The sequence below is a fragment of the Aotus nancymaae genome, unplaced genomic scaffold (assembly GCF_030222135.1).
Source record: "Aotus nancymaae isolate 86718 unplaced genomic scaffold, 86718_ANA_hifiasm-v0.15.2.pri h1tg000017l, whole genome shotgun sequence".
Lineage (NCBI taxonomy): Eukaryota > Metazoa > Chordata > Mammalia > Primates > Aotidae > Aotus > Aotus nancymaae.
In genome coordinates, this window is record NW_026988429.1 from 14,877,446 (window position 1) to 14,890,769 (window position 13,324).

Sequence of the window (13,324 nt, forward strand, 5' to 3'; positions counted from 1 at the left end):
GTATGTCTGTTCTTGCCACTTCAATTGGATATTGTACTGAAATTTCAAGCCAGAGAAATTAGGCGAGAAAAAGAGATAAAAGGCATCCAGATTAGAAAGGAGGAAGTAAAACTATATTTATAAATGAAATTATCTTATATAAAAATCTTAAAGAATTGACAAAATACAATTACAGCTAATAAATGAGTTTAATAAAGTCACAGGATACATGATCAACACACAAAGGTTAGTTGTATTCATTCCTATGTTCTTGCAATGGACAATCCAAAAATAGAAAACAATTCTATTTAAAATAGCATTGCAAATGATAAAATATGTAGGAATAAATTAAATCAAAGAAGTGCCAGACTCACACACTGAAAACTAGAAAACATTGCTGAAAGAAATGTAAGACCTATGTAAATGGAAAGGCATCATGTGTTCATGAATCTGAAAACTTACTATTATTAAAATAGCAATACTCCCCAAATTGATGTACAGATTCAATACAATCCCTATCAAAACTACAACTGTCTTTTACAGAAGACAAGCTAATCCTAAAATTCATGTGGAATTGCAAGGGGACTTAAGTAGCCAAAATAATATTGAAAAGGAAAAACAAAGTTGCAGTACTCACATTTTCCCATCTCAAAACTTACTACAAAGCTATGAATATCAAAACAGTGTGGTAATGTCATAAGAATAGACATACAGATGAATATAATAGAATACTCCTGGATATTGTCCAAGACCACCAAGGAGGTACCTCTAAGAGTCTGCAAAAACCACAGTGTTACTGGGCTTGGGATGCCCCTCAAGCAGATGCAGCTTAGATTACAACACCCAAGTCCTTTTACATATCTAGAAAGCCTTCTGAAAAAGGATGGCTACAAACAAGTCCCGACAGTGAACACTACAATAAATACCTAATTCTTCAATTTCCAGACACTGAAGAACATGTACTAGCATCAACATTATCCAGGAAAACATGACCTCAACGAATGAACTAAATAAGCACCAGGAACCAATCCCGGAGAAACAGAGATATATGACCTCTGAGACAGAAAATTCAAAATAGCTGTGTTGGGGAAACTCAAAGAAATTCAAGATAACAGAGAGAAAGAATTCAGAATTCTATCAGATAAATTTAACAAAGAGATTAAAGTAATTAAAAAACATCAATCATAAATTCTGTAGCTAAAAAATGCAATAACATACTGAGGAATGCATTAGAGTCCTTTAATATTAGAATTCATCAAGCAGAGGAAAGAATTAGTAAGCTTGAAGACAGACTGTTTGAAAATACACAGAGAAGACAAAAAATAAAAAAAAACTAGTAAAAAACAATGAAGCATGCCTACAGGATCTAAAAAATAGGCTCAAAAGGGCAACTCTAAAAGTTACTGGCCTAAAAGAGGATGTGGAGAAAGAGATATGGGTAGAAAATTTATTTAAAGAGATAATAACAGCAAACTTCCCAAACTTATAGAAAGACATCAACATCCAAGCACAAAAATGTTACAGTACACCTAGCAGAGTTAATCCAAAGAACACTACCTCAAGGCATTTAATAACCAAACTCCCAAATGTCAGGGATAAAGAAAGGATCCCTGCTAAGGGCAACCAGAGAGAAAGGTCATGTCACCCACAAAGGGAAGTCCATCAGACTCACAGCAGATCTCTCAGCAGAAACCCTACAAGCCAGAAGAGAGTGGGGGCCAATATTCAACATTCTTAAAGAAAAGAACTCTTGAATGTTGACTGGATAAACAATGAAATGAAGTCAGAAATAAAGATGTTCTTTGAAACCAAAGAGAATGAAGACACAACGTACCAGAATCTCTGGGACACATTTAAAGCAGTATCTAGAGGAAAATATATAGCAATAAATGCCCACATGAGAAGCAAGAAAAGATGTAAAATTGACACCCTATCACCAAAATTGAAAGAGCTAGAGGAGGAAGATCAAAAATACTCAAAAGCTAGCAGAAGACAAGAAATAACTAAGATCAGAGTAGAACTGAAGGAGATAGAGACATAAAAAAACCTTCAAAAAATCAATAAATCCAGGAGCTGGTTGTTTGAAAAGATCAACAAAATAGACCACTAGCCAGATTAATAAAAAAGAAAAGAGAGAATAATCAAATAGATGCAATAAAAAACGATAAAGGAGATATCACCACAGATTCCACAGAAATACAAACCATCATTAGAGATTATTACAAACAACTCTATGCACATAAACCAGTAAACATGGAAGAAATGGATAAATTCCTGGACACTTGCATTCTCCCAAACCTAAACCAGGAAGAAGTCAAAACCCCGAATAGACTAATAACAAGGGCTGAAGTTGAGGCAGCAATTAATAGCCTATCACCCAAAAAAAGCCCAGGTCCAGATGGGTTCACAGCCGAATTCTACCAGACATACAAAGGGGAGCTAGTATCACTCCTTCTGAAACTATTCCAAACAATCCAAAAAGAGGAAATCCTTCCCAAATCATAAGAGACCAACATCATCCAAAACCCGGCAGAGACTCAACAAGAAAAGAAAATTTCAGGCCAATATCCATGATGAACATAGATGCAAAAATCTTCAATAAAATACTGGCAAACTGATTGCAACAGCACATTAAAAAGCTTATCCATCATGATCAAGTAGGTTTCATCCCAGGGATGCAAGGCTGGTTCAACATACGCAAGTCTATAAACGTAATTCACCGCATAAACAGAACCAAAGACAAAAACCACATGAATATCTCAATAGATGCAGAGAAGGCCTTCGACAAAATTCAACACCCCTTTAAGCTAAAAACTCTCAATAAACTAGGTATTGATGGAAATTATCTTAAAATAATAAAAGCTATTTATGACAAACCAACAGCCAATATCACACTGAATGGGCAAAAACGGGAAGCATTCCCTTTGAAATCTGGCACTAGACAAGGATGCTCTCTCTCACCATTCCTATTCAATATAGTACTGGAAGTTCTAGCCAGAGCAATCAGGCAAGAAAAAGAAATAAAGGGTATTCAATTAGGAAAGGAGGAAGTCAAATTGTCTCTATTTGCAGATGACATGATTGTATATCTAGAAGACCCCATCATCTCAGCCCAAAATCTCCTGAAACTGATAAGCAACTTCAGCAAAGTCTCAGGATACAAAATCAATGTGCAAAAATCACAATCATTCCTATGCACCAATAACAGACTTAAAGAGAGCCAAATCAAGAGTGAACTGCCATTCACAATTGCTACAAAGAGAATAAAATACCTAGGAATACAACTAACAAGGAACGTAAAGGACCTCTTCAAGGAGACCTACAAACCACTGCTCAACAAAATAAGAGAGGACACAAACAGATAGAGAAACATTCCATGCTCACGGTTAGGATGAATCAATATCGTGAAAATGGCCATACTGCCCAGAGTAATTTAATTCAATGCTAACCCTATCAAGCTACCAATGACCTTCTTCACAGAACTGGAAAAAACTACCTTAAACTTCATATGGAACCAAAAGAGAGCCTGCATAGCCAAGTCAATTTTAAGCAAAAAGAACAAAGCTGGAGGCATCACACTACCTGACTTCAAACTCTACTACAAGTCTACAGTAATCAAAACAGCATGGTACTGGTACCAAAACAGAGATATAGACCAATGGAACAGAACAGAGGCCTCGGAGGTAACGCCACACACCTACAACCATCTGATCTTTGACAAAACTCACAAAAACAAGAATGGGGAAAGGATCACTGTTTAATAAATGGTGTTGGGAAAACTGGCTAGCCTTGTGCAGAAAGTAGAAACTGGACCCCTTCCTGACACCTTACACTAAAATTAACTCCAGATGGATTAAAGACTTAAACGCAAGACCTAACGCCATAAAAACCCTAGAAGAAAACCTAGGCAAAACCATTCAGGACATAGGCATAGGCAAGGACTTCATGACTAAAACACCAAAAGCATTGGCAACAAAAGTCTAAATAGACAAATGGGACCTAATTAAACTCCAGAGCTTCTGCATAGCAAAAGAAACAGTCATTAGAGTGAATCAGCAACCAAAAGAATGGGAAAAATTTTTTGCAATCTACTCATCTGACAATGGGCTAATATCCAGAATCTATAAAGAATTAAAACAGATTTACAAGAGAAAAACAAGCCCATTCAAAAGTGGGCTAAAGATATGAACAGACATTTTACAAAAGAAGACATATATGAGGCCAACAAACATATGAAAAAATGCTCATCATCACTGGTCATTAGAGAAATGCAAATCAAAACCACATTGAGATACCATCTCATGCCAGTTAGAATGGCGATCATTAAAAAATCTGGAGACAACAGACACTAGAGAGGATGTGGAGAAATAGGAACACTTTTACACTGTTGGTGGGAGTGTAAATTAGTTCAACCATTGTGGAAGACAGTGTGGCGATTCCTCAAGGACCTAAAAGTAGAAATTCCATTTGATCCAGCAATCCCATTACTGGGTATGTATCCAAAGGATTATAAATCGTTCTATTATAAGGACATATGGACACGAATGTTCATTGCAGCACTGTTTACAATAGCAAAGACCTGGAACCAACCCAAATGCCCATCCATGATAGACTGGACAGGGAAAATGTGACACATATACAACATGGAATACTATGCAGCCATAAAAAACAATGAGTTTGTGTCCTTTGTAGGGACATGGATGAACCTGGAAACCATCATTCTCAGCAAACTGACACAAGAACAGAAAATCAAACACTGCATGTTCTCACTCATAGGCAGGTGTTGAAAAATGAGAACACATGGACACAGGGAGGGGATTATCACACACTGGGGTCTGTAGTGGGGGGAACTAAGGGAGGGACAGCAGCGGGTACGGAGTTGGGGATGGATGGCATGGGGAGAAATGCCAAATATAGGTGATGGGGAGGAAGGCAGCAAACTACATTGCCATGTGTGTACCTATGCAATAATCTTGCATGTTCTTCACATGTACCCCAAAACGTAAAATGCAATAAAATATATATTAAAAAAAAAAGAAAGGATCCTAAAAGCAACGAGAGTAAAGAAACAAATAATATACTATGGAGCTTCGATACATCTGGCAGGAGACTTTTCTATGGAAACCTTACAGGCCAGGAGAGAGTGACATGACATGTAAAGTGTTGAAGAAAAAACCAACAACTTTTACCCTAGAATAGTGTGTCTGGTAAAAATACCTATCATCAAACATGAAAGAGAAATAAAGCCTTTCCTATAAAAAGAAAGCTGAGGCATTTTATCATCACCAGATCTGTCCTACAAGAAATGCATAAGGGAATACTTCAGTTAGAAAGGAAACAACATTAGTGAGCAAAAAAATGATCACCTGAAGCTACAAATTCACTGGTAAGTCACAAAAAAACCCACAAAATATTATAACACTGTAACTGTGGTTTGTAAACTACTATTGTCCTAAGTATAAAGACTAAACAATGCAACAATAGCAAAAATAATAACTACAGCAACATTTCAAGACATGGCACAATAAGATATAACTAGAAACAACAAAAAGTTTAAAAGTGGGGGGATGAAGTCAAGGCATAGAGTTTTTGTTAGTTTTCTCTTCTGTTGTTTCTTTATGCAAACAATGTTAAGTTGTTATGAGGTTAACGTAATGAGTTCTAAGACAGTATTTGCAAGCCTCATGGTGATTTCAAACCAAAAACATACAATGAAGACACACACAAACACACACACACACACACACACACACACACATGCACACACGAAAGTAAATAATATCACCAAGGAAAATTACCTTTACTACTAGATGATAGGAAAGAAAGAAAGAAAGGAAGGAAGGAAGGAAGAGATGACCAGAAAACAAATAATAAAATGGCAGGAGTAAGTCCTTAGTTATCAATAATAACATTGAATGTAAATAAACTAAACTCTCCAATCAAAAGACATAGACTGGCTGAATGAAAAGACCTATTGATTCATTGCCTACAAGAAACACACATCCCCTATAAAGATGCACATAGATGGAAAATAAAGGGATGAAACAAGATATTCCATGCAAATAGAAACCAAAAAAGAGCAGCAGTTGCTATACTTATATCACACAAAATAGATTTCAAGACTGAAACTATAAGAAGAGACAAAGAAGGTCAGTATATAATGATAAAGGGGTCAATTTAGCAAGAGAATATAATAATTATAAATATATATGCACCCAATGCTGGAGCACCCGGATATATTAAGCAAATATTGTTAGAGCTAAAGAGAGATACAGGCCCCAATACAATAATAGTTGGAGACTTCAACACCCTACTTTCAACTTTGGACAGATATTTCAGACAGAAAATCAACAAAGAAACATCAGATTTAATCTGCAATTTAGACTAAATGGATCTAATAGATATATACAGAATATTTCATTCAATGGCTTCAGAATGCACATTCTTTTCCTTAGCACATGAATTATTCTCAAGGATAGCCCATATGTTAGGTCACAAGACAAGTCTGAAAACATTTTTAAAAACTGAAATAATATTGAGCATCTTCTCTGACCACAAAGGCATAAAATTAGAAATTAATAACAGGAGGAATTTTGGACCAACACAAATACATGGAAATTAAATAACATGCTCCTGAATGACCAGGAGTCAATGAAGAAATTAAGAAGGAAACTGAAAATTTTTTTGAACAAATCATAATGAAAACACAATATACCAAATCCTACGGGACACATCAAAAGCATTACTAAGAAGGACGTTTATAACTATAAGCGCCTACATGAAAAAAGAGGAAGAACTTCAAATAAACAATGTAATGATGCATCTTAAAGAACTGAAAAATCAAGAGTAACCCAAACCCAAAATTAGTAGAAGAAAAGAAATTATAAAGATCAGAACAGAAATAAGTGAAATTGAAACAAAGAAGACAAAAAAAAAGATCAATGAAACAAAAAGTTGGTTTTTTGGAAAGTTAAACAAAATTGGCAAACCATTAGCCAGGCTAATGAAGAAAAAAGAGGGAAGATCCCAATAAATAAGATCAGAAATAAAAAAGGTGACATTATAACTGATACTACAGAAATTCAAAGGATCATTAGTGGCTGTGATGACCAATTATATGCCAATAAATTGGAAAATGTAGAAAAATGAACACATTTCTAGACACATACAACCTACCAAGATTGAACCAGAAAGAAATCCAAAACCTGAAAAGACCAATAACAAGTAATGAGATCAAAGCCATAATAAGAAGTCTCCAGGTAAAGAAAAACCCAGGACCTGAAGGCGTCACTGCTGAATTTTACCAAACTTTAAAATAATAACTAATACCAATCCTACTCAAACGATTTCAAAAAACAGGAGAGGAGAGAACACTACTAAACTCATTCTACAAGGCCAGTATTACTCTGATAACAAAACCAGAGAAAGACCCACTTAAAAAAAAGAAAACTACAGGCTAATATCGCTGATGAATTTTGATGTAAGAAATCCCCAATAAAATATTAGCAAACTAAATTCAACAACACATTAGAAAGATCATTCAACATGATCAAATGGGACTTATCCCTGGAATGCAAGGATGACCCAACATATGCAAATTAATAAATGTAATACACCATATCGACAAAAGAAATGATACAACCATATGATCATTTCAGTTGATGCTGAAAAAGCATTTGATAAAATTCAACATCCCTTCAAGATAAAAACCCTCAAAATTCTGGGGATAGAAGGAACATATCTCAACATAATAAAAGCCATAAATGACAGATCCACAGTTAGTATCCTAATAACTGGGGAAGAATTGAAAGCCTTTCCTCTATGATTTGGAACATGACAAGGATGCCAACTTGTATCATTGTTATTCAGCATAGTACTGGAAGTCTTAGTTAGAGCAATCCGACAGGAGAAAGTTACAAAGGACAGCCAAACTGGAAAGGAAGAAGCCAAGTTATCTTGTTTGCAGATGATATGATCTTATATGTGGAAAAATCTAAAGACTCCACACACACACACAAAAACTATTAGAACTGATAACCAAATTCAGTAAAGTTGCAGGAGACAAAAATCAACATACAAAAATCAGTAGCATTTCTATATGTAACAGTGAACAATCTGAAGACACATCTGAGAGCCTCTGCCACAGCACCTTGCTATTCAAGGTGTGATCCATGAACTAGCAGCATTGGCATCACCTGAAAAGCTTGCTAGTCATGCAGAATCTCAGATCCTCAAATTTCAGCCCTGAGGAACTTCAGGGAATAAGTTCCCTGAAGACGTGATCTTTCTCATCACGTCTTTCCCTTCACGGGCCACGAGTGCCCGTTCAGATTCCCGTCTCCCAGCAACCCTTCCGGGTCCAGGCACAAGGTACGCGGTGAGAAGTATTATTCTAATAGCAAATGAGGAAAGCGAAGGGGCAGGAAACGGGCCTAGGATACAAAGTTCTGGCACTGCTCTTCGCACCTCACCTCACCTCACTGTTTTTTCCTTCCTTGTCTTCAAGTCCCTAGTCTCCCGGGTGTCACTGCCGCTCTCTCGCTCGCTTCCCGCAGCCTCTCTCAAAAGCAACTGAACCAGCCGTGGCCGTTAGACTACATTACCCACAATGCCACTCGCCGGCCAGTCTCGCGTGGGGGTTTTCCCTCGGCTGCTGTTATAATTAATGTTAATCAAACCCAAGTTTCTAGGAAGGAGCCGAATTATTATCTCATTCTCCGATAGGATATCTTTTTATCTTCACCTGCCACCCCTGCTGTTTCGTGAACAATCCTCTGCAGTGGGAAATTTGTTCAGGCGACTACTGTGGCCACCCTCCGCCTCCTCCGGCCTTTGCCCCTGTTAGGTCCCCGGGGGCCTGGGAGTGTCATTGGCGGATGACCGCAATTCTTGCCGCTGCCGTTGACATCGCGACCATGGTCTCCGGCAGCAGCGGCCTAGCCGCCGCCCGCCTCCTGTCGCGCAGCTTCCTCCGTGAGTCCAATTAGGACTCTGTCTTCCTGGCGTTCGCGGGTTCTTGGCCCCGCCGGAGTTTGTATACCTTGCATGCAGTAATAAACTCCAACATCCTCAGCCTCGAGACTGGCCTGGCTTCTGCAGGTACCAATTCAAATAGGTGTTTCCATTACTATGCAGGAGGCTCTGACTAGACCTGCAGGAGATGGAGGCTGGTTCTCCAGGGGTGACGGGCAGGGAGAGTGGAGTCTGGGTCATCACAATATCCCCACTGGATCCTGAAATTATGAGAGAAAAGTACGAGGTTATATATAAACACTCTCAGTAAATTTTATGATTTCTCTTATGTCATTCATCTCATTAGTCTTTTTTTTTAAAAAAAAATTTCATTTATACCATAAACAATAAACATTCCAGAATGAACACAATATTTGTAAGGCACAAGAAGGTTTTATGTTTTTTAAAATCTTAATGAGAACACTGGTCATTATTTCTTTTAGGTGGTTTCTAGTCCAGGGAAAACCAATAATGAGCTCCAAAATTGAATCTGTAATAAATAGCCTACCAACAAAAAAAATCCCAGGACAAGATGGATTAACAGCAAAATTGTACCAGACATTCCAAGAAGAGCTGGTATCGTTCCTTCTAAAACTGTTCCAAAAATTGAGGAGTGACTCCTACCCAACTCATTCTATGAGGTCAAAATCATCCTGATACCAAAACCTGGCAGAGACAGAACACAAAAAGAAAAGTACAGGCCAGGTCAGTATCCTTGATGAACACTGATGCAAAAATCTTCAACAAAATACTGGCAAACCAAATCCAGCAGCACATCAAAAAGCTTATCCACCACAATCAAGTAAGTTTTATCCCTGGGATGCAGGGTTGGTTCAACATATGCAAATTAATTAATGTGATTTATCACATAAACAGAACTAAAGACAAAAGTTATATGATTATCTCAATAGATGCAGAAAAGTCTTCCTATAAATTAAACACCCTTCATGTTAAAAACTCTCAATTAACTAGGTATTAAAGTAACATACCTCAAAATAATAAGATCCATCTTTCACAAACCCACAGCCAACATCATACTGAGGGGGCAAAAGCTGGAAGCATTCCCCTTGAAAACTGACACAAGACAAAGATGCTCTCTCACCACTCCTATTCAGCATAGTAGTGGAGGTCTCGGCCAGAGCAATCAGGCAAGAGAAACAAATAAAGATCCTCCATATAGGAAGCAAGGAAATAAAACTACTACTGTTTGCAAATGTCATAATCCTATATCTAGAAAACCCCAGTCTCAACCTAAAAGCTCCTTAAGCTGATAAGTAACTTCAGCAAAGTCTCAGGACACAAAATCAATGTACAAAAATCACTAACATTCCTAAACACCAACAATAGTCAAGCCAAGAGCCAAATCGGGAGAGAACTTCCGCTTTCAATTGCCACAAAAAGAAAAAAATACCGGGGAATACAACTGACCAGGGAGGCAAAAGATCTCTACAAGATGAAACAGTTTTATTATTAATATAAAAATTTCTGCAGACAGTTCACTTTTAAATACCTGAAGCGGAGCTGGAGTGCTCCCACTGCCCTCCTATGTTACTAAGAGAGGAACCCAGGCTCCCAGCCACAGCCACAGCTCCCACCTGACTGATAGGCAGGTGGGTGAGGCCAATAGGAACTGCCCACTCCACTGACCCAGCTGACTGCAGCTGCTTGAGGGAGCTCAGGACAAGCAGCAGAAAAACCTTCCAGTCAGCCCATAGAATCACAACAAATAATTACTGTTTAAATCATTTACATTTTGGAGTGTTCTGATACGCTGCAAAAAAATGAAAAAAAATAACAAATCAGGCCAGGTAAAGCACTTGTCTAGGAAACAGCTTGGTTTCACTTCTCTTTGCCTCTCCTCCTCTGTATATCTTATTTAAATTTGAGGAAATAACTCTGCCCTGACCCGGACTTAACAGATCAGAGATCACAAACTGAAAACATAGACATCTACAATGTGGACCCTTCACACTCTCAGATTGCACCCCTTGTGGGAAGCAGGTGCACGAAAGAAGCATCATCCACCCAGAAAGCGTAAATTAGTTTGAGGACCTGTCACTGTGAGAGGCTGGCTGAAATGCTGCTGGCAGTAAAACACTCCAATGTCTTCGGCTTCCACCCCATGGATAGAGAAAGAGAAGTAAAAGCCAGAGCCACTTCCCCGGAACCTGGAAGGGGTTCCAGCAGCCCGGGCAGAAGCTCCAAAGAAGAGCAGCCTGGGAGACTCCTGGGGTCTCTGTTGGTACCAGGCTATGGAGGTGCCTACATCTGTGCTGCTTCTACAGGTGATGGAGACAAAGTCACCTCGGGTTGCTTCCAAGGTCTCTGGAGACTGAGTCAGGACAATCTGCCCACTGCAGCCTGCAAAGACACCCCATCCAGGTAGCACAATGCATTACTTTCCCAAAGGATTATAAGAAACTTGCCCCATTAAAAGGCTCATGCCATGCTTAAACATGACAGAAATTAGCACCCCTGGACCTTGCCACCGTTCCCTGTGTACATTCCACATAGAAATGGCTGGGGAGGTGTCCTCAGGACCAGGGCAGCTATGAGAGGGGATATGGCATGGTGCATCCCCACCCTCAGGGGCCAATGGGCAGGTCCATACTTCACAGCCTGACCAGTACCCTGGGGAGCCTCTCAGGAGAGGTAGACATGGGATGGGAGCAGGGACAGAGGCCCTCTAAGAGTCAGAGGACAGGTTCAAGGCTGTGGGCACCTCTGCCTCATGGTTAGCCTTGGGCTCTCTGCCTTGGTTTCCTAATGAGAATTAAGGCATATCACCCTCCATGTCACACTGTAGTTTCCAATTTGAGCTCATTATCCCTGTGTCAAGGGCTAAAGCCTCTGCATGGTCTGCAGTGGGAAATGCACTCACCCTGAAAGCACATCACCAGGAGGCAGAGGAACAGGGCCAGGAAGCACATCTTGGAGTGTCCTGGGATCCTAAGAGCAAGGGGTATGTGGTTAGGCAGGTAGTTCCTATCAGCTGCTCTAGAAGCAGGGTCCATGCCCCCAGGGTTAAATAAACACAGGTTTTCATGGAGTTAATTTGCATGTCTGATGGCCTGAACCAGAGCCCCTCTCCAGGATGCTCACTTTATCGGCAGCTGCCAGGAGGTGGTGGAGTTGATGGGGGTGCCTCAGGTTTCACAGAGATTGAGGCTATACTGAGCAGGGCTGAGATATTACCCTGTTCACAGAGCTCCTCACCAGAGGCCGGAACAGAGGTCACCTCAGAGTCAGCAAGATGCCTGCAGCAAGATCACTGGACATTCTATTCTTATGGAGATGGGGCTTGTTCTGCTTTATGCTCTAAGTAGATGCCAAGGTAACAGCTGCTCTGAGCCCAGAACGGACAGTTAGAGATTCCAGGAGCACCCAACTCTCCTGTGTTTATAGGGATCCTCTTGGCCCCTCTGGCCAACGCCATCACGGGAATCCGTTAGGAGGCAGATCCAAGAAGTGGGAGGGAAGTGGGTCTTCCTAACAGCTGTCAGCAGTAGCTGAGGCCAGGGGAAGGGCAGGTGGCCAACGCTTGATTTTTGTGTCCCAATTCTAAAGACAGTTGGATATTATATTCCTAAATTAGGGATTACTCCCATCTAGTGAGTCAAGGCATTCTAGAAAATTGATTGTTATGCACTGCAAAATATTACAAAATGCCTCATGAACGTAACTAAAGATATGCAAAGTAAATAATAGTCATTTCTATACTTTGGACAATTTTGTCACCTCACTCAGTCTACACCAAATATACTTTCTTAGTGAGGAGAAGAGGAAAATAGTAAGCCAAGGTGGATCCTATCTGGGTCAGGGGCCATCCAAACCCTCCATGAGGGCTGAAAACACAGGCCCCCGAAGACAATCAGAGGCCCAGAGAACCACAGCCCATGACTGGGCTCTGTAGAGACAGCTTCTCTCAGATGGTTGAGGGCTGTCTGTGGCTGTGTCCTTCCTTCTACATGATAATGTGGGACAGAGCAGATCTTTAAGCAAACCCTGAGCAAGGCAGTCCTGTGTGTGCCCCTCTGACCTGGACATAAAAGGCACTGGATTCACTCAGGAAGTGAAATGACTTGTGATCATAAGAAACAGGAAAAGAAAGGGGGATGAGGAGAGAGAGGCTGTTGTGTGTGTGTGCACAGAAAGAGTTGGTACTTTAACAGTTTAATACGCTGAGTATGACCCCAAAATGTCAGATTCTCTTCACTGGAACGTATTCATACTTTATTATTTGTAAAAAGTGCCTTTGCATATGTAAATTAAGGATATTAACATGAGGAGATTATCTGGATCAACCCAGTGGGCCTCAACTGCAATGACAAGT

At 39.8% G+C, this 13,324-nt stretch overlaps 2 pseudogenes; both read right to left on the minus strand.

Moving 5' to 3' along the window:
- The window catches only part of LOC110568659 (dynein axonemal heavy chain 6-like), a 322,799-nt pseudogene extending 314,254 nt beyond the window's left edge, over positions 1–8,545 (minus strand).
- Positions 8,546–8,880: 335 nt separating this feature from the next.
- LOC135275624 (immunoglobulin kappa variable 2-28-like) lies at positions 8,881–12,821 on the minus strand (annotated as a pseudogene).
- Between the last annotated feature and the right edge of the window lie 503 nt (positions 12,822–13,324).